The sequence below is a fragment of the Mustela erminea genome, chromosome 15 (genome assembly GCF_009829155.1).
Source record: "Mustela erminea isolate mMusErm1 chromosome 15, mMusErm1.Pri, whole genome shotgun sequence".
NCBI lineage: Eukaryota > Metazoa > Chordata > Mammalia > Carnivora > Mustelidae > Mustela > Mustela erminea.
This window is the reverse complement of record NC_045628.1, coordinates 78,061,147-78,081,497: the sequence shown is the minus strand read 5'-3', so window position 1 is coordinate 78,081,497 and position 20,351 is coordinate 78,061,147. Positions and strand designations below refer to the sequence as shown.

General features: G+C 51.1%; 1 long non-coding RNA gene across 1 annotated transcript; it reads right to left on the bottom strand.

The window, feature by feature from the left end:
- Positions 1 to 406: 406 nt before the first annotated feature.
- Positions 407 to 19,923, bottom strand: LOC116574540. The gene is made up of 3 exons (XR_004279360.1): positions 19,491 to 19,923; positions 6,965 to 6,968; positions 407 to 419 (listed from the first exon to the last, which is right to left on the bottom strand). It is a non-coding gene; the product is annotated as an uncharacterized LOC116574540 (long non-coding RNA).
- Positions 19,924 to 20,351: the final 428 nt, after the last annotated feature.

The window sequence follows — 20,351 nt, the reverse complement described above, 5'->3', positions numbered from 1 at the left end:
ACACTTGAGGTGGATGTGGAAACAAGGTAGACAACTGTCCCCGCACTCAAAGAGCAAGAAGTGTGCCCAAGGTATCCATTACATAAGGTTGGGTGGGAGAAGGACCATTCGAGAGCTAAGGGCACCAAGGGATTCTGAACCCAAGAGAATCTCTTCTCTCTCAGTCTCAGGGAGGGCTCCCTGGAGCAGGTGGCATTTGAGCTGAAGCCTGACAGGTAGGATTTCAGCAGGGTCCAGGAAGAGGAGGGAGAGCCAGCAGAGGGAGTCCGAGCCGGAGGGATCCAAAGGAAGTGATCTATGGTGCCTGTCTGGGAAGCCAGGGCAGGGCAGGCTGTGGAGGCCCTGAATGCCGGCCCACTGTGGTGGAAACTTCTGTGGAAGGCAATAGGGAGCCCCCTGGACTCTTGAGGAGAGAGATGCTTTGATCAGGATGGTTTTTAAAGATTATACAGAGCGGATGGATTAAGGAGAAAGATTGGATCCTATTTACAGCAGGAGAGAGGAGGCCTAGCTCAGCCGGTCTACGAGCCACCTCTGAGGGTAAAAGTACAGAACATGCCTGCAAGGACGGCGGGCTTTCTTCTCCCAGGGAGAGTGTGTGCGTGTACGCGTGCACGTGCCCACACACACACACACACACACACCACACACTCCACACCACACACACACCACACATCACACATCACACATCACACACCACATACCACACACACACACACGCACACCCCACATACATGCACACCACGCGCACACACACCACACCACACACTCCACACCACACACACACACACCACACACACTCCACACACACCACCACACACACCACACACACCACACCCACAACCCGCACAACACACCACATACCACACACACACTCACATACCATGCACACACAAACCACACACATCACACACCATACACACACAAACCACACACCATACACACACGCGCACACCACCCACATACACATCACACACACACACCACACATAGTAGTGAATCCTGAGGCCTGGGGCTGGAGAAAACAAACCATGTATGAGAGAAAGTATGACTGGAAAAAGGAATACATCAACCATCAAATGCAGACACAGTTTGGCGCGAAACTGAGAAATGGCACAGGGAATGCCTCCTGTTTCCTCCCATTTCAGAAAGATCTTTTTGCATCTTGTCCTGGTTCATTCTGGAAGCAAGTTCACCAGAACCCAGAGATCGGGGGCTGCTGCTGCTTGCTGGGTGGCTCAGACTGCCGGGGGTCACCGGGCCCCCACAGCCTAGGCCTTCGTCCCTGAGGGAGTGTTGGGAGCCCAGAACCTGGCAGTCTGGAGCGCTGCCTTATCTTTCTATCTTCTCTACAGAAAAGGACATTATAAAATCAAAATGCACACCAGCAAAACAAGGTAAGAACAAAGAATAGCGGCGGATCAGGCTCTCTTGGCTGAAGGTGACACTGCCGGGTCCCTGGGATCCCGCACTCACCCAAGGCTCCTGGGCTCTGTTCTGACCCGTGTCACACCTCGGTGTGTGATCTTCACCCAATTACCCAAACCCCAGATTTGTTAGCAAAGGTGGTTTCCTAACTTTTTTAATTAAAAAAAAAGTTCTTTTTCTTTTTTTAAAGATTTTATTTATTTATTTGACAGACAGAGATCACAAGTCGTCAGAGAGGCAGGCAGAGAGAGAGGGGGAAGCAGGCTCCCTGCTGAGCAGAGAGCCCAATGCGGGGCTCGATCCCAGGACCCAGGGATCATGACCTGAGCTGGAGGCAGAGTCTTTAACCCACTGAGCCACCCAGGTGCCCCAGTCCTCTTTCTTTAGAGTAACTAATGCATCCAAACAGGAGGAGACCTGATGTGAAATGTGAAGAATTTCAGGTGCAGGGAGAGGGCTATTCTGCCCTTTGCCTTTGCCCTTCACCTTCACAAAGTTCCAGAAGCAGAAAGGTGCTCCTGATCCCAGTGGGTAAGTGGGCTCCTGGCACAGAAGTGGACCCAGGGAAAGCCCCATTGCTGGGGAGCCTTGTCACTGCCCTGGTCAGTTTCACTCCCCAACTCTCTTCCGGGAGCCCCTGGGCTGTGAGAACATGGGAGGCGGGACGGACAGCCGTGGCAGAGGTGGAAGCCGGTTCCTGAGGGATCCCACCTTGTTCCTGGTGCAGGTGGCAGCCCACTGGATCCCCAAGCAGACCCTGAGGTCCAGCTCCCTTAGTGCCTCCAAGTCCCGCCTCTGGCTCCGGTCCTCACTTGACATTCTGCAGGCAGGCCTCCTCGCTGGGGAACGGATGCAAAACAGGGCGGGCTCACACCCAGAGAGCCCCGCTTTGTGTTTTGCAACAGTGGACACTCAGGGAATATTTGCTAAAATATTAGCGCTAACAATCAAGGCGCCTCTTTACTTCTGAGCCCGGCCTCACTTGTCGGTGGGCACCACAGGCTCCCAGCCCACAGGGCACTCATGTTACCTGTCCTCAGGAGCCGATCCAGGAACCAGAATAACAGAAACGAACGCGCTCTCTGTCGCGGCGCACCCAGGCCTCTTTCCCACGGTGTCCTCATTCTTCCTCCACTCCAGACGGCACAATGCCTGCACGTGTGCGCTGCCTTAGGCCTCCTGTGCCCCGAGCCAAGCCTAGCAGGGGGAAGCCAGCGCCCTGGGCTTCCAGAGAGATCTCCAGGTTTCGTACCTGGCTAATCATTCAGTGGGGGCAGCAGGAATGGCCGTTTGCTTTTGCTGGGGATGCCAGGGAACAAGCTGTTCAAATCTCCCCAGGCCCCCGCCCCCTTCTGACACCCTGCTCCCCATCATTTCTCCACTATCTCCTGTCTTATCATCCCTCCAGGAACGCTTGTTGAAGTTCAGGAGGCAAGGCTGCCTCCCTTGCCCTTGTTTGCAATCCCAGATTTCCACTCCTCGTGTTTCCGTGCCTTTGGCCCCAGAGTCCTCACTGGTGCCCTGGAGGGCCCACATGGGACGTGCTACCTCTTGGAGGCCTCCAGAGCCTGGTGTCGGGCAGGTATCCAGTATCGTGAGGGCCAAGAGATGGGATGTCCTGGGAGACAGAAGGGACAGAAGGGATGGTCCTGAAACATCTCCTTGACTCACCATCACGGCCGTGGGGAGAATGAGAAATCTTACATTACAGTTTCTAGGCACACAGAGCCCAGGGCAGTGGCCAAGGAGGGTAAGAGGAAAGGAAGGTGGACGTGGTAGCAAGGTGGCCACTAGATGTGTGACCCCAGGCTGGCCTTGAACCTCCCTGGGCCTCAGTTGCATCATCTGGGGGAACTATCGTTCCTATCTCATAGGGTTAGCCTAAGAATTATATGAGTTTATAGAAAGCATAGGGCCATCTGGGTAACATAAAATTCTTAATATTTATTTATAGGTAGTTCTCAAGCTCTCCTTCCTGCCAGAGGCATCTGGAGGAACGGGGAGTTGATTACTGATAATGTGTGATATGTGCCACAAAATTCAAACTCATTCTTCGGTCTGGAGGCTCTGAGAGGGAGGGAAGCATGAACAGAAGTCCAGGTGGAATCCTGTTGCCCTGTGTGAGGCAGAGGTCTCTGGGTGGGCTCAGTCAGCCCTCCTCAACAGGCCTGCTCTCCCGGGAAAGGACGTCCCTGCCATGGGCCCCACTGTCCTACCCTCCTCTCTCTTTTTCTAATGACACTAGACTAGATTAATAATATCTCCCCATATATGTTCTTCCTAACATCAGTAAGGTCCTAAAAGCTACTTAATGCTAATGTCATTTTTACTAAGTGTCTCGGGAGAACATTCTCAGTAGAAAGCATAAAAGTTTATGAATCATCTGGAAATTTCCCTCTTGCGGGGTGGGGGCGGGGGCAGTGGTGCAGTGGTGAGGGGGATGTAGTCCCAAACGGGGTAGGCGTCTGCTTCTCAGCTCTTTGGATAAAAGTATGGATTTGGCTTCTTTGACCAGCGAGGCAGGAGTAGTATGGCTGTTTTATGGAAAGAGAGTTAAGGTTGTTTGCCCATAATCACAGCCCAACAACCCGCTGAGGCCCCACATCCTGGGCTCTGGGCCATCACCACACCCGCCCCGGCAGCAGCCTCGCTGCCCCCAGTTTGTCAGGAAGGTGCCTGCCATGTGTAGCATCTGCCCTTCTTGGGACCCATGAATCGGCCCAAGCCCTCTGCACCTCTCACGTCACCCCTTGTGCTCCCAATGAAAAGACGCAACAACATTTTGGTAGCTGGAAATCCTCGTAATCAATCCCTTGAGCCCCAAACTGGCAAATCTGGGTAGTGAAGGCTGTCCTCACTGATCTCCACTCCAAGGAAACAGAGAAGACCCCGGTGGGGGGTGGGTAGGGGCGTCTTGATCCAGCCAAGATCCCATGCCTGGAGATGCAGAATCGCCCCCCTTGTGCCGAGGCCCAAGGACCATGTGGTGAGCCCTGGGCTATGATACAGGGGAAACCACAGGGCTGAGGATCTATGAAAGCTATCATTTCGTTGAGAGCCAGAAGCAACACTGATGGGGAGTACTTGGAATTGGCAGCACCAAGCTGTTTGGGATGACTGCGGAGTCTCATGTATACGGAGAAGCATATCTGGGTTTGCTTGTTTTGAAATCACATTCATGCTTTAGTCACTAGAAACAACAGAAACCCCACAGGCTGCTCACTCTACCCTCCCTTCCTGCTGATTCCAGATCCTTCTCCCAGCAACTGCTGCTCTGGGCTATTCCCCCACCCCACGCTCCAGACACCTGCCCCGGGGCTCCCACCTCTGACCCTGCTTCTGAAACCCCAGAGCAGACCTGAGCCCGACGCCAGCCAGGAAAAGGAAAAGGTGTTCGGGAGGCAAAACTTGACAAATTGTTGAATTGGGGTGAAGGGTATAAAAGGGGACCTTGGACTAGTCTGTTTGCGCATGCTTGAACCTTGTAGCAACACAGATTTTAAAATAAAAAGACTGGTTACGTAGCAGAGCACTGAGCTAAGAAGCAGTGCAAACAATGATTCACATAAGATGGGCTAGGCTTCTCCTCAGCTCTCTCCACACATTGTTTCATGGAACTGGTACCTTGGACCCATGAGGTTCGTGCCCACCATTCCATACTTCGTAGATGGGGAATCCTAAGTGCCTGGAGATCACACAGAATCCACCATGCCCTGAGCCATGGTTCTTCTGTCAGCCCCTGAGGCTCTCACACGAGGGGCCAACCCAAGACCCATGACCGCTGACCCCACTATATCCTCATCTAGCCAGCATTCTGTGGGGAAGGCACAGTGATGGCTCTTACGTCAGGGAGGAAGCAGGGCTTGGGGAAGTGACTGGCCCAAGGTCACGGGGCCAGGAAGAGGCAGTGCAGGACAAAGCCCCCACTCCTCACTCGGGGCAGGACTCCTGCTCGGGTAGGTAGCTAGAACGCTCTTTCCCTCCTGCTCAGGGAAGGCCCAGAGGAGGTCAAACCTGGCCTCTTTGGGAAGCAGAGGTCAAAGAGGCAGGGAGGACTGGGAAGCAGTTGGGCTGGGCGAGGCAGGCCGCCCCCCTCAGCACCCGTGGAATGCAGAATTCCTGGCGTGGCTCTGGGAATCTGTTTTACAAGCTCGCCAGGTGATTGTTCCGAGCGCTGAACTTGGTGAGCCATGCCGTGCTGTTTAAATGGCCTTTCCCAACGGCCTGCGACACCACTTTTTCCTGGATGTCGGCTGCCTGTCAAACATAGGAGCACGAGGGCCTGGGAAGACGATGGAGAACAGGCACCCAAAATATAAACCGGGGGTCATCTCTGGAGGCTGAGCTGACAGGTGACAGGTGACGTATCTGCTTCTGCTAGAACAGTGTTCGGCACTTGCCTAACTCCATAAAAGCCAGCGTCTTGATAACCTCTAGCTTGCAGTGGATGAAGGAAGCAGCAGGAGAATCCCCTAGAAGGGTGTTCGTGGAACAGGAGGTGACGGGATGTTCACAGTCGTCCCGGGAGGTCAACAGTCACTCATCGTGACTGGGTACTTACAGGGTTCACGGGGCCCTGCAGATCGGCCCCGGCAGGAACTCTGCCCTCAGCTGAGAACACGTTTTGCAGGAACAGAAACTGGTTTGTACACATGTTGCATGTTTAAATTCTCAAACAATACAGATTTAAAAATAAAGGGACTGTTGGTGGGTCCCCCGCTGCCACCCAAGGGCTGGGTTTGGGTCCTGGGGACTGTAGGGATGATGAGGGACTTGGCTCTGTGGGAGGGTATTACGTTTCTTCCTCAGCAAATCTTAAGAAACTCTAGCTTCTGTGCACTATGGTTCGAGGGCTCTCTGCATGGAGCAGGGACTGGTTGAAAGGTGGAGGGCCGGTTCTGGCTTCAAGCCCACCCTGTGCTGCCCCAGTCCCCGGACAGGAAGCCAACAGCTCTTGCTTGCTCATAGTGTGATGGACCAGCCGGCGAGGCCATGAAGCGGAGGCTCACCGGCCATCAGAAGCTTCTCCAAGGCTACTCGGTAAGGCCAGGTCCATGTCCACGCTGACATTTGGCGTTGTCGTGGAGTGAGGTGACCGATGGCGCAAGCACACACATGGCCCTGGCTCCTCCATGGGGCCATGCTCACCACCACTCTGGCCCAGAGTGGACCCAGGGGACTCCCTGAACCACACCGGTCAGAGTACCCCTCTCAGGACATAATGACAACTGATGGCTTAGACTACGGAAACAGAGCTCTGCAAAACTCGGGGCAAAGCCTGTCCTGACTACAGGCTCATGCAGGGTGAGCAGAGTCAGCCCAGACACAGGGCCCTGGAGGGAAGGGTGGGCTCCAGGCTCCAGGAGGGCCCTCCTCCAGGCTGTCCCCTGCAGCCCTGCTCACTGGCTGGGAGCCACTTCCTGAGTGCACTCCATTTGGGGATTCATAATCCATTGCCCAAACTTCCTTGGTTTGTCAGGTTTTCCTATCAGCCGCCCTGTCTCAGTTAGGAAATCAGCTTTCTAGAACTTTCCAACTCAGCTCCCGCTCTCTCCCGCTTCCATGCCTCACCCCAGGGCCCATGGGGAAGGAAAGCAAAAGCAAGAACAGGTCTCTTACTTTCTCCCTCATCGCCAGCTAGTCTTTCTGTGGAGAAATGAGAAGGGAGCAGCTGGTGAACTCAGAAGGGGTGATCAGGTGGGCTGTGCTGGGGAAGCCCCAGGACCGGCCCAGGCCCAGCCACCCTCTAAGTGCTCGGCACCACCCCCTTCCCTGCAGTCAGCTTCCCTGGCCTGCCCCAGCCCTATCGCTGGCCATTCCCAGCATCTCGGGGGCATGATAAGTTGTGACAGCGGAGCTCTGGCCAGGAACGGGTCCATATAGGCTGCCTCCAGAATGAGGACCTGCAGCCCTGCCGGGAGGTGGTCGACAATGGGTCAGTTGTTTTCCGCAGAGATCGTCTCCCACCCAACTTCGAATTTACATTGTATCTAAGGAAAAAGAACCATGTGTTCTAAAGCCCAAAGATAGTAATAAAATCGAGCAAGATAAAAATGTGGAGGAAACGTGATTTACTCTGATGTGTTTTTCACCTTCCAAACTGCTAAATAAACAGCACACATAGCCCAGAAGTGTTTTATTGCCCGTCCCTGTGTGTACTTCCCGAAGATGTTTCTCTGCATAGCTCAGCCTCTCTAATTTAGCTAGCGCCCAGGAGGTAAAACGCAGCGGGGCCACCTGTCCCCACACCGACCCGGGAGTCGCATGGCTGCGTTACCTGCGCTTCTGGGAGGCGCAGCCCTCTGGGGCTGGCAAGGGGACTCTGGGCCAGCAGGTGGCGGCCACGTCGCGGGCTGCTCCTGTCCCGGGGCTGGAAGGACGCTGCTGCTCTGCCTCGTGCTGACCGCTTGGGGCGCACTGTTTCCATTTTTTAATCTGCTTGTTTTCCCGAGTTATTTCATCCTGTGGAGTTCCGTTGTTCTCACATTTCTGTGTGTATTAGAATTATTCTGCAGAATTCTTTACTCAAAAGCAGCTCGGTGAGCTTGATGAGAGACTGGAGGGAATTTCAAAGGTAATTGTGGCTGGACGCAACCTTTACCTTTCACACTGGCATCAGAAATTAACCTACATGCAGATGCCCCCCCCCAAATCCACCGTCACCCCCACCCCGCCCAACGTCCTTGGGAAGGCCCTCCTTGATCTGTTCTCCCAGGACACAGTAACCCCGCAAACCTGGACTGTCTGTCTTGTGTATTCTGCTCCTTCTGCAAAGAGCAGCACATTAGTAAGATCCTCGTGCCCTGAGATTTAGGGGATTTTTTTTTTCTTTTTATCCTTGCATACTTATTTCCAGGTCAAAAAATAATACATTATTGTACTTTTTTTTTTTTTTTTTAAGGAAAGGAAAGGAAATCCACAACACATGAAACGTATCCTGGGCGCCACTCAGTCTGCGACTGGCCTGCGTTTATCTCTGACTGTCCCCTGGCAGTTTGAAGCATTACCGCTCCGTGATAACCAGAAGTGAGTAAGCGCTACGGCCGTTCAGAATGTCACCCTGAAGCACCAATTCAGAATGTCACCCTGAAGCACCAATAGAAAGTTCGTAGCTTCTGCCCTGGCCATAGTTATGTGGCCAGCATGCTGATGAAGGGAAGTTTACAGGACACGACTTCGGGTTACAAATGACTGCATAAACGGCATCCTCTCTGCCTAACTTGGGATGCCCAGCCCGGGGGATGGGCCAGCTGGAGAGCATTCCAGACACGCTGCAAGGCCTTTCACGTCCTGGAAAATGAGCTGACGATTCCTAGTGCCAGTTTTCTCCAAGCCGAGCTCCAGAGACACTAAATCAGACGCTAAGCTGTTGGCATCTCAGAGGATCTCAGGTTCTGAGTGGGGCCCTCTCGGTTGAGAGGGTAACAAACCTGTGAGCACTTCCAGGAAAGCAGCCACACAGCTGCCTCCCTGAAGCAGGACACTATTGTCATTTTAAAAAGTGATGTCTGCCAACTATCATATGATCTCCCTGATATGAGGAAGTTGAGAAGCAACATGGGGGTTGGGGGGGACAGGAAAAGAATAAATGAAACAAGGTGGGATCGGGAGGGAGACAAGCCATAAGAGACTCTTAATCTCACAAAACAAACTGAGGGTTGCCAGGCTGGGGTTGGGGGGGCGAGGGGGTTCAGGAGAGGGTGGTGAGATCATAGACATTGGGGAGGGTATGTGCTATGGTGAGTGCTGGGAAGTGTGTAAACCTGGTGATTCACAGACCTGTACCCCTGGGGCTAATAATATATGTTAATTTTTTAAAAAAAGGAAAAGAAAGTGATGTCTACTCACAGAATATTATGAGGCCACTATAAATAAAGTTTCTTTCTGACATGCAAAAATAAAATAGTGATGCCTGGGGCAAGGGTGGGGGGGAGATCTCTTAAAATAATTTACAAATTAAAGGACCCGAATGAGATCTCTTGCTAACTCCTTCCTTCTCCTCTCCTCCCTTTGCCCTCATGGCTCACACACCCCAACTCGGGCCCCAGGACTTCCGCGCACAGGGTCTGCCCAAGTGACCTCTCCCCAGAGCGCAGGTTTCTGGGGAGTGAAACTGACCTTAGGGCTACACAACAAATGGCCCCTAAGGATGCTTCTCAGTGATAATCCTGACTGCAGGGGGTTTTTTGCACACCTCCCCATGCCCAGGCCACCCCACCCGTGCCCCCTGACCAGAAGGAAGCAATACCCAGATCCCTAGGTTTATGTTTCTGGTTTTGAACCTGGTGTCAGTGGAATCACACACCGGGTACTCTGTGTGTCGACTTTCAGTCTTAGGTCTGTGATATTCACCCATATTGATGTGTGTAGTGTGACTGATTCTTTTCATGGGAGACTAATTTTCTTGTAAACGTATGAGAGTTGATCCTTGTACTGCCCTCCCTCCTCCTCCTTTACTCAAATCTGTGTGTGAACACGTCCTTCCCGAGTGGTAGGTGAGAGTGTTTGTCGCATGCATCCATGTTGCTATAGAGAAAATAAATGTGACTACGCCCCCCCCTCCAGAGACTTGTACCACCCCCAACTCCCCACCCACCCTGTCTTCAAAGGCTCTGGTGAGGATCATTTTTAAACGAGGGCTTTGCCACAGCTCCAGGAATGTAAGCCATGGCAATAGGTTCCTGGAAGGCCTTTGGAAATGCCTTCCCTGAAGGCGGTTTAACAGTTGGAGAGGAACCAAGTTGGTCGGAGGGTCTGGAGGCAATGTTGTACTTAGATCTTAGATCATCAGAATACTAGGCTCTGTTCTTGAACGTGGTCGTCAGCTGGGAGAGATGCTGCAGCTTGATGTTGGGAAGTGAACAGGAGGAAACAGAGTGCAAAAGAAAGGAACGGGAGGGGGGGCGGTGACTCTCCCGGGGCAGCCTGCCCAGAAAGGTGAATGGTAAGTCAGGGGAAGGAAGGAAGGAAGGAAGGGCAAGGCTTGCCAGTTCTCAGCACCTAGGCGATGGGAGTGACCAGACTTGAGAGCTGGATGGTAATGGGGAGAAACTTGATTTTTTTTTAAATTAAAAACAATCATGAGTACTGTCTATGTACCTGTGTGCAAGCGAGGACCCAAAAAACGTAACGAACCTATAAGTACAAGTTTGACCGGTAGGTGGCAGGCTAGGCCAAGCTGTTCTCTAATGCAAACCAACCAGGTCATTGATGTCCTCCCTGAGCCCAAACCTGCACAGCGCCTCAGGGGTGTGGCCCCCTGGGCCCTGAAGCAAATCTGTCATTACTCCAACATCCACAGGAGCAAAAGGCCCTGTAGGGATCACGGGCCTTTTTCCCAGCTTTTTACTTTTCCTCTCTTAACCCCAACTACATTTAAATAGATGCTGGCAATCGGGAAAGATACCCTGTTAGAAAAACAGAATAGTTAGAGATGTGGTGATTTGAGACTTCCAAACAAAACAAAAAAGCTAAGAAAAGTAAATTGTGGAAGACTATCTTTCAGCGAGAGATCCCAAACCCACTGCGTTATTCCCTTCCCCGCATCATCAGGAAACATTCACTGAGGTCCTTCTGTGTCCTGGGAGCTGTGCTCAGTGCCGGAGTATAGAAAGCATAAAGGTCCCCCTAGAAGTCTCTGCCTTCTAGCTATGAATTCCTCACTCATCTGTCATTTCCTTCAGTGTCCGGGCCAAGGAAACTCATGATTGCATCTCTTGCACCGAGGACTGTGATCGACAAATATGTATTAATTCTGTCATCTCGCATATGTGAGATCAGCTGGCAAGTAGGGGATACTGCCTCGAATCCAAGATTACAGGATTCACTGCAAAAGGGTGCAGTTCAGACACCGAAGCATTTTATATTTTCTTGTTCTGTTTTCTCAGGCTCCTTGTGCCATAGAACCAGGAGCCCACGGTGTTGGTCCCCCTTCCCGAGCATGTCCTCATTCCTGGCCCCATGATAGGACAAGGTGCATTCCCCTTCTCCATGAGGCCATTGTTAGAACTCTCCCCATTTTACAGACTAAAAAACAGGCTTGAAGAAGTTCAATTTTCCCACAGTGACGAACCCATTGAGTTTGTCTTTTGAATAAGACCATGGCAGAGGGAGCGCCTAGCATACAGGGTCAGTGGTGGCCGATGAATTCATCCCCTCGCCTGACACCTGAGTTTTAGATGAACATCCCTTCATGGTTTGGCAAGTGCAGCCGGCTGTACGGAACAGAATGCACCGTGTAGGAGCATGCCTGAGAAGAGTAATTCTTGCCTCAGAGCCAATGTGTGGACTCCTGGAGAAAGCCCCTCCTGCGATGCTCACGGTTGCCATGGCGGTGAGAATCAGAGCATCTACTCCCGAATTTGATTGCTCACGGGTACAACCTTAAGGATTCCCAGGGATGCTTAAGAAAAATACTATTCAACCAAAGTCTGAAAAATGTAAATATTCAGATCCAACGTGTGTCACCTAAGATCTCAGCTCAGTGTTAAAGTATTTGTAAGAAGATCCTTTGAAATCTGGACATTCTCTCATATTTTTCCTCATGTAAATCTCATGTAACTGGGCTCTGCTCTTTCTTACTCTCAATCTTTGTTTTCTCTTCCTTCACCTCTTCAGACCAAATATCCTTAGCAAACCCCTGGATGTCGCCGACAGCAACAGTGACACAGAGCTCACCATCTGCTTTCTGAGAATTCATGATGCCCGATGCCAGGGGCATGAAACAGAAGCCCGGGGACCAGCAGCTTCACACAGCAGCTTGTTCCACGCTCGTGCTGCCACAGGGTCTGCAAGCCCGGAGGACAGCATGGGCACACTGTCTTAGACAGCCTCGCCTGTGTACTCCACCTGCTCCTTGAATCGGCTTAATAAAACTAGCTCTCTGGGGGGCCACTGAGACCTCTGAAGCAGCCAGTGTACATTTCATTAGCAGTCACCGTGACAAGGAAAATGTAGACTCGAGGGATAGGCTATCTTTTCGTGTGGTGAATCTAGAGAAGTTGCAAAGCATTTTTTTAAATGTATTTATTTGACAGAGAGAGAGATCACAAGTAGGCAGAGAGGCAGGCAGAGGGGTGGGGGGAAAGCAGGTTCCCCACTGAGCAGAGAGCCCGATATGGGGCTTGATCCCAGGACCCTGAGATCATGACCTAAGCAAAAGACAGTGGCTTAACCCACTGAGCCACCCAGGCACCCCTGCAAAGTATTATAGCTAAGAGCAGGGACTCCAGAGGCGGAATGTCTGGGATGCCTTCTTGAGTCTGCCCCTCGAAACTGTGTGGCCTTGTGCTAATCACCCAACCTCTCTGTGTGCCTCAGCTTTCTCAACTGCAAAATGCAAATGACGGTGATGGTGATGAAAGCACCCTCCTCTGATGGTTGTCAAAAGGACTAAAGAAGGGGCGCCTGGGTGGCTCAGTGGGTTAAGCCGCTGCCTTCAGCTCGGGTCATGATCTCAGGGCCCTGGGATCGAGTCCCCCATCGGGCTCTCTGCTCAGCAGGGAGCCTGCTTCCTCCTTCTCTCTGCCTGCCTCTCTGCCTACTTGTGATCTCTCTCTGTCAAATAAATAAATAAAATCTTTAAAAAAAAAAAAAAGCAAAGGTTTAAAAAAAAAAAAGGACTAAAGAAGAAGCTGATATTTGTAAGGAGCTCAGAACAGTGGAAGACAACACGCACTCATGAATTTTCAACCAACATCAAACCTTATTAAAGGAACACCATACAAACCTCTCAACTTCTGCTCTGAGCTCAGGAACCGTGGCTCCCTGGAGAGCAACTGTTAATGGAAATACACATATCAGAGCGCAGGCTGAATATTGAATATTGAGCCCAACGCACTTCACTAATAGAGAGAAGGCTTTCTTTCCCTCACAAGGACAGGAGCTGTCTATGGTCCTCCTGCCACCCTGTTACTTCTCAGATCTCAGCCACTCATCACCCGCCAAGGTCACTAGCCTCTTGGGCCCCATTTCTAATGATCTTCCTGTTCTGGCTGCTCTAAATTCCTCCCAATACATACCTTGGCTCCTATGACAACTTCAATTTCGTTCAAGTCAATAAACATTTACTAAGCACCCACTAGCCCTACTAAGCCCTAAGGGGGATACAGATAGCACCGTCGTTGTGGACACATGTGAGCTGCTCACTGAGTGATCACAGGAATGAAACTCCGGGTGGACTCCCAAAGTGCTGTGAGCAAAAAGGCATGCGGCAGAACATCAGGTGGCCTCCCAGAGAAAGGGAACTTTGAGCCAAGACTTAAGTGGTGAGATTTCAGTAATGAGAGACTGCTGGGGAAGGTCATCCAGAAGACCTGAAAACAAGTTGACTGCTGAGCTGGAGGCAGGCGACCTCAGGCTCCCCACCCCAACCCTGTCCTTGGAATGTGTGCTCTTCTCACCTTTCCTGCTCCTGGGGATGCTCTGAGGACAGAACCTTGAGATGGTGACACGCTGCTGAGAACACCTGCACGTCTAAACATTTAACATTCGTGGTCGGGTTGCTGCTGCTTGAGGCAAGCATTGTATGTAAATTCCCTCTGTTTATTACAACTGCCGCCTGCCAGTCCGGAGTGATCCTACTACGGCCTTTCCTTGATCCCTCCCTGCCCTCTACCAGTACAGAGCCAGCTTCAGAGTTGACTGGGAGAGCTCCCCAGGGCCTTATGGACCAACAGAGATATAGGCTCCAAGTTTTGGAAGTGCAAGATGTTTACTCATTCATTCATTTGTTCAACAAACATTTATCCAGTGTCTACCATGTCCCAGGTATGGGGCTCGAATCCCTGCTCAGCCACCTACTAAATAATGAGCTGAGATCCACGTAACCCGACTATGCCCCAGGCTCCTCAGGTATAAGACGGGAGTACACAGCAACATATGTCTCGCAGATTGGTAGACTGGAGTGAGCTTAGAACAACACCCGCTACACAGTAAGTGCTGGGTAAAGGCTCCCTCACATTGTCATTGCTGTTACGTGTTGAACACACAGTTGTCTTAAATACACTACCTGCCATCAAGAAACTCACAAATATTACTAGAGGAATAGACGTACACTCTGTACTCTCCAGGGAGATACATCTAGTGATTTTTGTTTCTTCTTTTCATTTTGTTGAAAATTTTTATGAAATTTTATGACCCTTACCTCCCAAATTCTTGCAAACGAAAGCATCCTTATGGATTCCTGGCTTTCTCAGAAATTACATTAATGACATCTACGGAGCCTTTCGGAGGCAGCCGGGTGGCCTGCCTGCTGATCCCCCAGCAGCCACAGATTCCAATCATCCGCTCGACTTGCTCATTCATTCTCCAAGAGCCGTAGGTTTCAGGTCCACGTCCAACCACGGCTGCCGCCGCATTTAGCATTTTTTTTTTTAAACGACAGAGGACAGAGTGTGAGAGAGGCAGATGTGAAGAACAATTATAACACAGAATGGCAGAAATGGAAGCGAGGCCATTTTCGCAGAAGTTGCCATGGGAGTTAGCGGTTCGTGGTAAGCCCTGCATGGGGAGACGGCGGCTGACAGGAATGCGTTCTAGGAGGAGATGCTGGGTGCTGCCCTGGGCGCTCTTCTCTTGTCTTCCTGTCGCCTCCCTCGGATCCCACGCATCGCCACAGCACTGCAATTATCATTCGCGTTAAAATTTGCATGCGCCGTCCAGACCCATCTATGAAGCTCCATAGGAATATTAGGGTCACCTCAAATACTACATGTCCCAAATGAACTCATGGTTTGCCCCTGAGCCCAGGGCTCCTCCTCCACTGTTCTCAGTTGCCCAAGCTGGAAACCTGAGCGTCCTCCTAGCCCCAACAGCCTCAGCCTTCCCCAGCAGCCACTCAGCACCAGCCCTTCCGTCCTGCCTCCCCACCACCCCTGGATTCTCTCCCCTTCACCCACGCCCACCCCAAACACCCAATTTCACCCCCTCCATCTTCGGTACAGGATCTTGGGCAACCGCACATTTTATCACATTTTCCTGCCCATTTTTTCCCTTGACTCCAATGATCTCATTTGTTTATTTACTTGTTTGTCCCATTGTATAAATTTGTCCATCTCTTTGGGGACCAGATAAAGAAACATCAGAGAGCACTTGGACAACCCTTAAGTTCCTTGATCTTCATTGTTGGTCTGTGTCACTGGAATCCATAGAAACTGGAGTTTGGGCCTCCTGGGTGGCTCTGCTGGTTAAGCAACTGCCTTCAGCTCAGGTCATGATCCCGGACTCCCGTGATCGAGTCCCACGTCGGGCTCCCAGCTCCATGGGGAGTCTGCTTCTCCCTCTGACCTTCTCCGCTTTCATGCTCTCTCTCTTTCTCTCTCCCACACACACACACACATAAATAAATAAAATCTTTAAAAACAAAACAAAACCACAAAAATGGAATTGGAACTCAGTCACGTGCCTAAGATAAAAATGCCTCGTCCCTGGCAGGGTGAATCCAGAGTTCTGACAGAATCCGAGGAGATAAGACCGGTGGAATGTTTTTTTCTGTGCGGGCTCACTGAAGAGCTGGGTGTGAATTTTCAGCTCCAGGGTAGGGAGCAGGGTGCGGTGACAGTCACCTCAGCCATTGGTGCTGCAAGCCTTCAGGGAGTAAAACAGCGGCACTTGCTGGAACCCTGAGCCCGTCTCTGCTGCTTGGGCCAGCTGCATTGCACCACGGGAAGTCCACCTGAGGATCAGGGCAAGAGCCCCTCCCCTAGAAGGCCATCACGAACAGCTCACCCCTCTCAAGTTCACTGATCAGCGAGGGCTGCAAAGCTGCAGAGCTCAGGGAAATCACTAGGTAGCATTCTTTGTATTTTTATTTTGTAGGCTTTTGTTTATTTTTTCAGGTTTTTCTTACTTTTCATCTCCTTTTAAATAATTTTTATTAGAGAGCAAATTCACCTAGAACAGGGAGCCTGAACTTCATCGTGGCTGTTCAGCATAGAACTTTGAGGATTTTCTAATGCTTGTTTCTTCCCCAGATCTATATACTGCACAGGATGTCCAAGGTGTGGCTATAGAGGAATGACTTGGTGTTCTACTGTTTCTTGTGTATGTTTACATCTAAAATAGTCTACCATGTGTCACAAGGCACTGATACAGATTATAAATGCTGCAAGTCATGAGACCTGGGAACAGGGGACAGGGGAATCATTTCCTAAGATCATATCATATGTCATATTGATAGATAGGAGGGAGTTCAGAGGACAGTGATCAGCCAACTGAGAGAACTTAGAAATCATATTAAATAAGAAATGACGAAAAGGAAGAAAAATTGTGAACACAGGAAAGGGAAGATCTTGAGTTGGGTTGAGTGTGTACAGAGGGAAGTAGGACAAAAGGGACTCCTTATACTTCACAGGCATTTGAGTAGATGAGTTGAAGTGGGGATAGGTTCCTTGACTGTGTCCTTAGGATGCAGAATAACCATCCAAGGTGCGTGTGCTGGGAGGGAGTTTCAGCTCAATAGAAGGAAGAGCTTTCAAGGTGAAAGCTACCAGTGGAGTGGGTGTCCTTAATATTTGATGTATTCTAGTAGATGAGTCCATCCGCTGGGGATATCTTGCTAGATAGGCACCTAGTCACATGCTCCTTACAGTCTTCTTTTAAAAGTAATTGACTAGCTCATTGATTAATCACAAAGATTGCCCAAAGAAGTGTAACTTTGATTTAAAATGAAATAAAGCTCAGGGATTTATTATAGTGGAGAGAAGCTGGGTCAGATGCCAGTTGAGGAACGGGGCTGGGCAAGACGGAGGAGTTGTGCTGGAGGCCACGGTTGGGAAAAGATCACATGAGAGAGCAAAATTCGGTTGTCAAAAGTGGGGCAATGTGTGAAGGTAAGTTTATTCACTTGTCCACTCACTCTACAAGCATTTATTTGCTGGGAGGTTTATATAATGGAAGTCCATATACTTGCTTAAAATAAAAGCACTAGAACTGCATGCATTAATAAGGATGTAGCTCAAAAGCTAAATGGTGAACGAAAAAAGCAAGTCATAGAAGAATAGAGAATATAGGATTCCAATAATACCAAGTAGAATAATACATAAAATTTAAAAATGTGTAGAAACACATAAAATTGTGGTAGACCCTTTTACCCTTTGAGCAAAAGAAGGGAATTACTGACTTAAAATTCACGCGATGTGTACCTCTCGTAGGGAGGAAAGGGGTGTGATCAGAGAAAAGCACACAAGGGCTTCTAAGATACCGGAGAAGGTTTGGCTCTTAATTTGGTGGTGGATACACAGGGACTGGTTTCCTTACTCATACGGTCTAAGCACTCTTTTGAATGTAAGATATAGTTACAATGATGAAAAGCAAAGCAAAGAGAAAGCAAAGGTGAGCATTTAGACTGAAGGGACACACAAGGTCTTAAGCAGTATAGATACAGATAAGTCCACATATGGACAGAGTGGAGCCCGATGACAGAACATCACACGCACAGAGAGAATCTTCAAAACACTGAAAAGCACTTATCAGCAAGGAGAGATGCCAGCAGCTACGTGAGTGACATCTTCAAACTAGGCAGCCCGGGGACTCCCCAGCTGTCCGGCATCTACTCCGTAGCCCTCAGCCTGTGTTCTTTGCTGCCCTACCCCGCAGCAGAATCCATTCTCTTAAAAGTCAGCCGTGACACAGACTGACTGAGGGATGTGTTTACAGCCAGTCACCTCTCCAGGAATGTTCTCTCAACAGGGAGATGTTTTCAGCTGGGAAAAAACGTCCCTGTTGTCGGGCAGTCTGTTTCGCTGGAAACAAAATACCACATCCAACCCCCGGCCTGGAGACCTCCCTGAACTCAAGGGGCAGTGGTGCCACCTCTGACTGGGGCTTGGCCTGGGTCTGTTGTCTGACGACGCTGTGCCTTGGCACTGAGGACTCTCCCAGTCCCAGCCAGCCTGCGTCTGGGCAGGAGGAGGCTTCTCCCTGGGTACAAAGGCTCATGGAACCTCAGAGTTGAGAAGTCCCTTCTGAAGCATCTGGACGCAACCTTCTTGTGAGGTCGGGCCCACAAGCCTGGCAAGCCCTGCATTCAAATCCTGCCTATGACTCAATGGGGAGCATGGAGAGGGGCAGGTTCTTAAAGCCTTGGTTTCCTTCGGAGTCAAACAGAGACAGCATTTTTGCCCTTCCTCATGGCCTTGTTAGGGGGATTGACTGTCATGATTCATGCTCTCAAAAGATACTCAGTAATCCTCAGCTTGACCTGCTCAGAGTAGCCCCCTGGGAGCACGTTGCCGTCATGGGCTCTGGGCCTCTGCCCTACTGTGTCCCTTCAGCCTGCCAATCCAGACTCCCCTGACCCAGTCGTCCTTCCAGAAAGCCTTCCTGCCCGCCAGTATGGGATCCCACTACACTGGTGCTCACCCATCAGACCCAGGCCAGCCCTGGGGCAGGACGTCCCCCAGAGCTAGTGTCCTGGACATGGACAGTCCTCCGTGTGGAGACTGGCAAGCTGGAGCCCGCTGTGCTGCCACCTGTTTTTAGAACAAATATTGGGGTGCCTTGTGATGGGACTCTTTCTCCCCAAAGCAGGGAAATGAGCTGCCCCCCAGTTCCATCACGCCTGTCCCACTTTTCCCCCACCGTGGAACCATTGGTACATAGCGTCTTAGGCCTCCTTGACTGCCAGGGCCCCAGAGCCTTTTCGTGGCTGGAGTTGAAAATGTTGGATGGAGGTCAATTTGGTTTTTGATGGACCTGTTGGTGGGATGAAGCCTGGGCACTCCCTGCAAGCCAACACGAAGCCTGAGCCCCTGACCAGTAAGGCAGCGCACAGCCCACGGCAGCCCCTCCCCTAGTGCTCAGAGCTCCCCTTTCTCACTGAGTCCCACTCGCTGGTGTTTCTCTCTCTTCCTGCAGGGAGAGCCCCAAATGTCCTCTCTCTGAGGATCTATCTTGTGTGCCTGGTTAGCTCCATCTTCTGGCGGACAAGACAGGAGTTACTGACGACGACCTCTATTAGAGCGTCAGATCAAGGGGACTCCCCCTTACCCGACTTTGTGGGAGAGGAGGGGTGTCAGCAGGAAGCCCGGCCCCTCTCTCACACAAGCTTAACTTGAGGGATACCAAGGTTGGAGTTGGCAGGGTCAGGGGGTCACAGCCAGAAGATCCTGAGGGTGTGGATGAGCTCTGTCCAGTGCCAAAGGCCCTGGTTGAGGCTCTGTCCATCCTGCAGCTTCCATGAGCAGCCGATGTGCATTGTAAAGGCCTCTCTTGCTCACACAGTTCATGTGGCTCTTGCTGTTGCCACTAAAACTCCATCTGCATGAACACTTGTCTGTCACCCACTGACCGGCACTGTCCTTGGAGGTTCGTCCCTGAGAGGATGGGGTTCAGCCAGGAAGGACAGGGAGCAAGCCGAGAGGAGTGGCCTGGCCTGTGCACCTCTGCTGGCCTGGAGCAGGGTCTGGTCGCTCCAGTGAGAGTCTGGGTGATTGAGCCCGGGGGGCTGGAGTGGCTGGAGCGTGTCACCAGACAGGGCATGGGTGAGGTGTGTTCCAGGACACAGGGCAGGGGAGCATCTGGGAGAGGACATATGAGGGCGCTGTGGGCAGCCTCCCCAATGCTCTATGGTCACTCCCAGGGCCCCGACGTCATCACTGCTGGCTTGTCCTCCTCATGATTTCAGGTCTCATCTATAGAATCCTGGATCCCTCCTTTCCAAAGCAATGCTTCTCCCTAATGAAGACAGCATAAAGGAGCCAGCAGCCAGTCCCCTAAAAATGTGGGTAAAGCGTGTTCCAGTGTTGGTGTTTACAGGAATCATTCCTAAAGAAACAGACATTTATGGCACAGACGTGCTTATCGCTTACATTTTGAGAGTCAAATAACTGGAAATGAATTAGTTGTTCAACAGAGGGGTTTCCTGAATGCTGTCACTGAGAATGCCCAAGGGGACAGAGCGACAGTGTCTGTCCACTGAGGGGA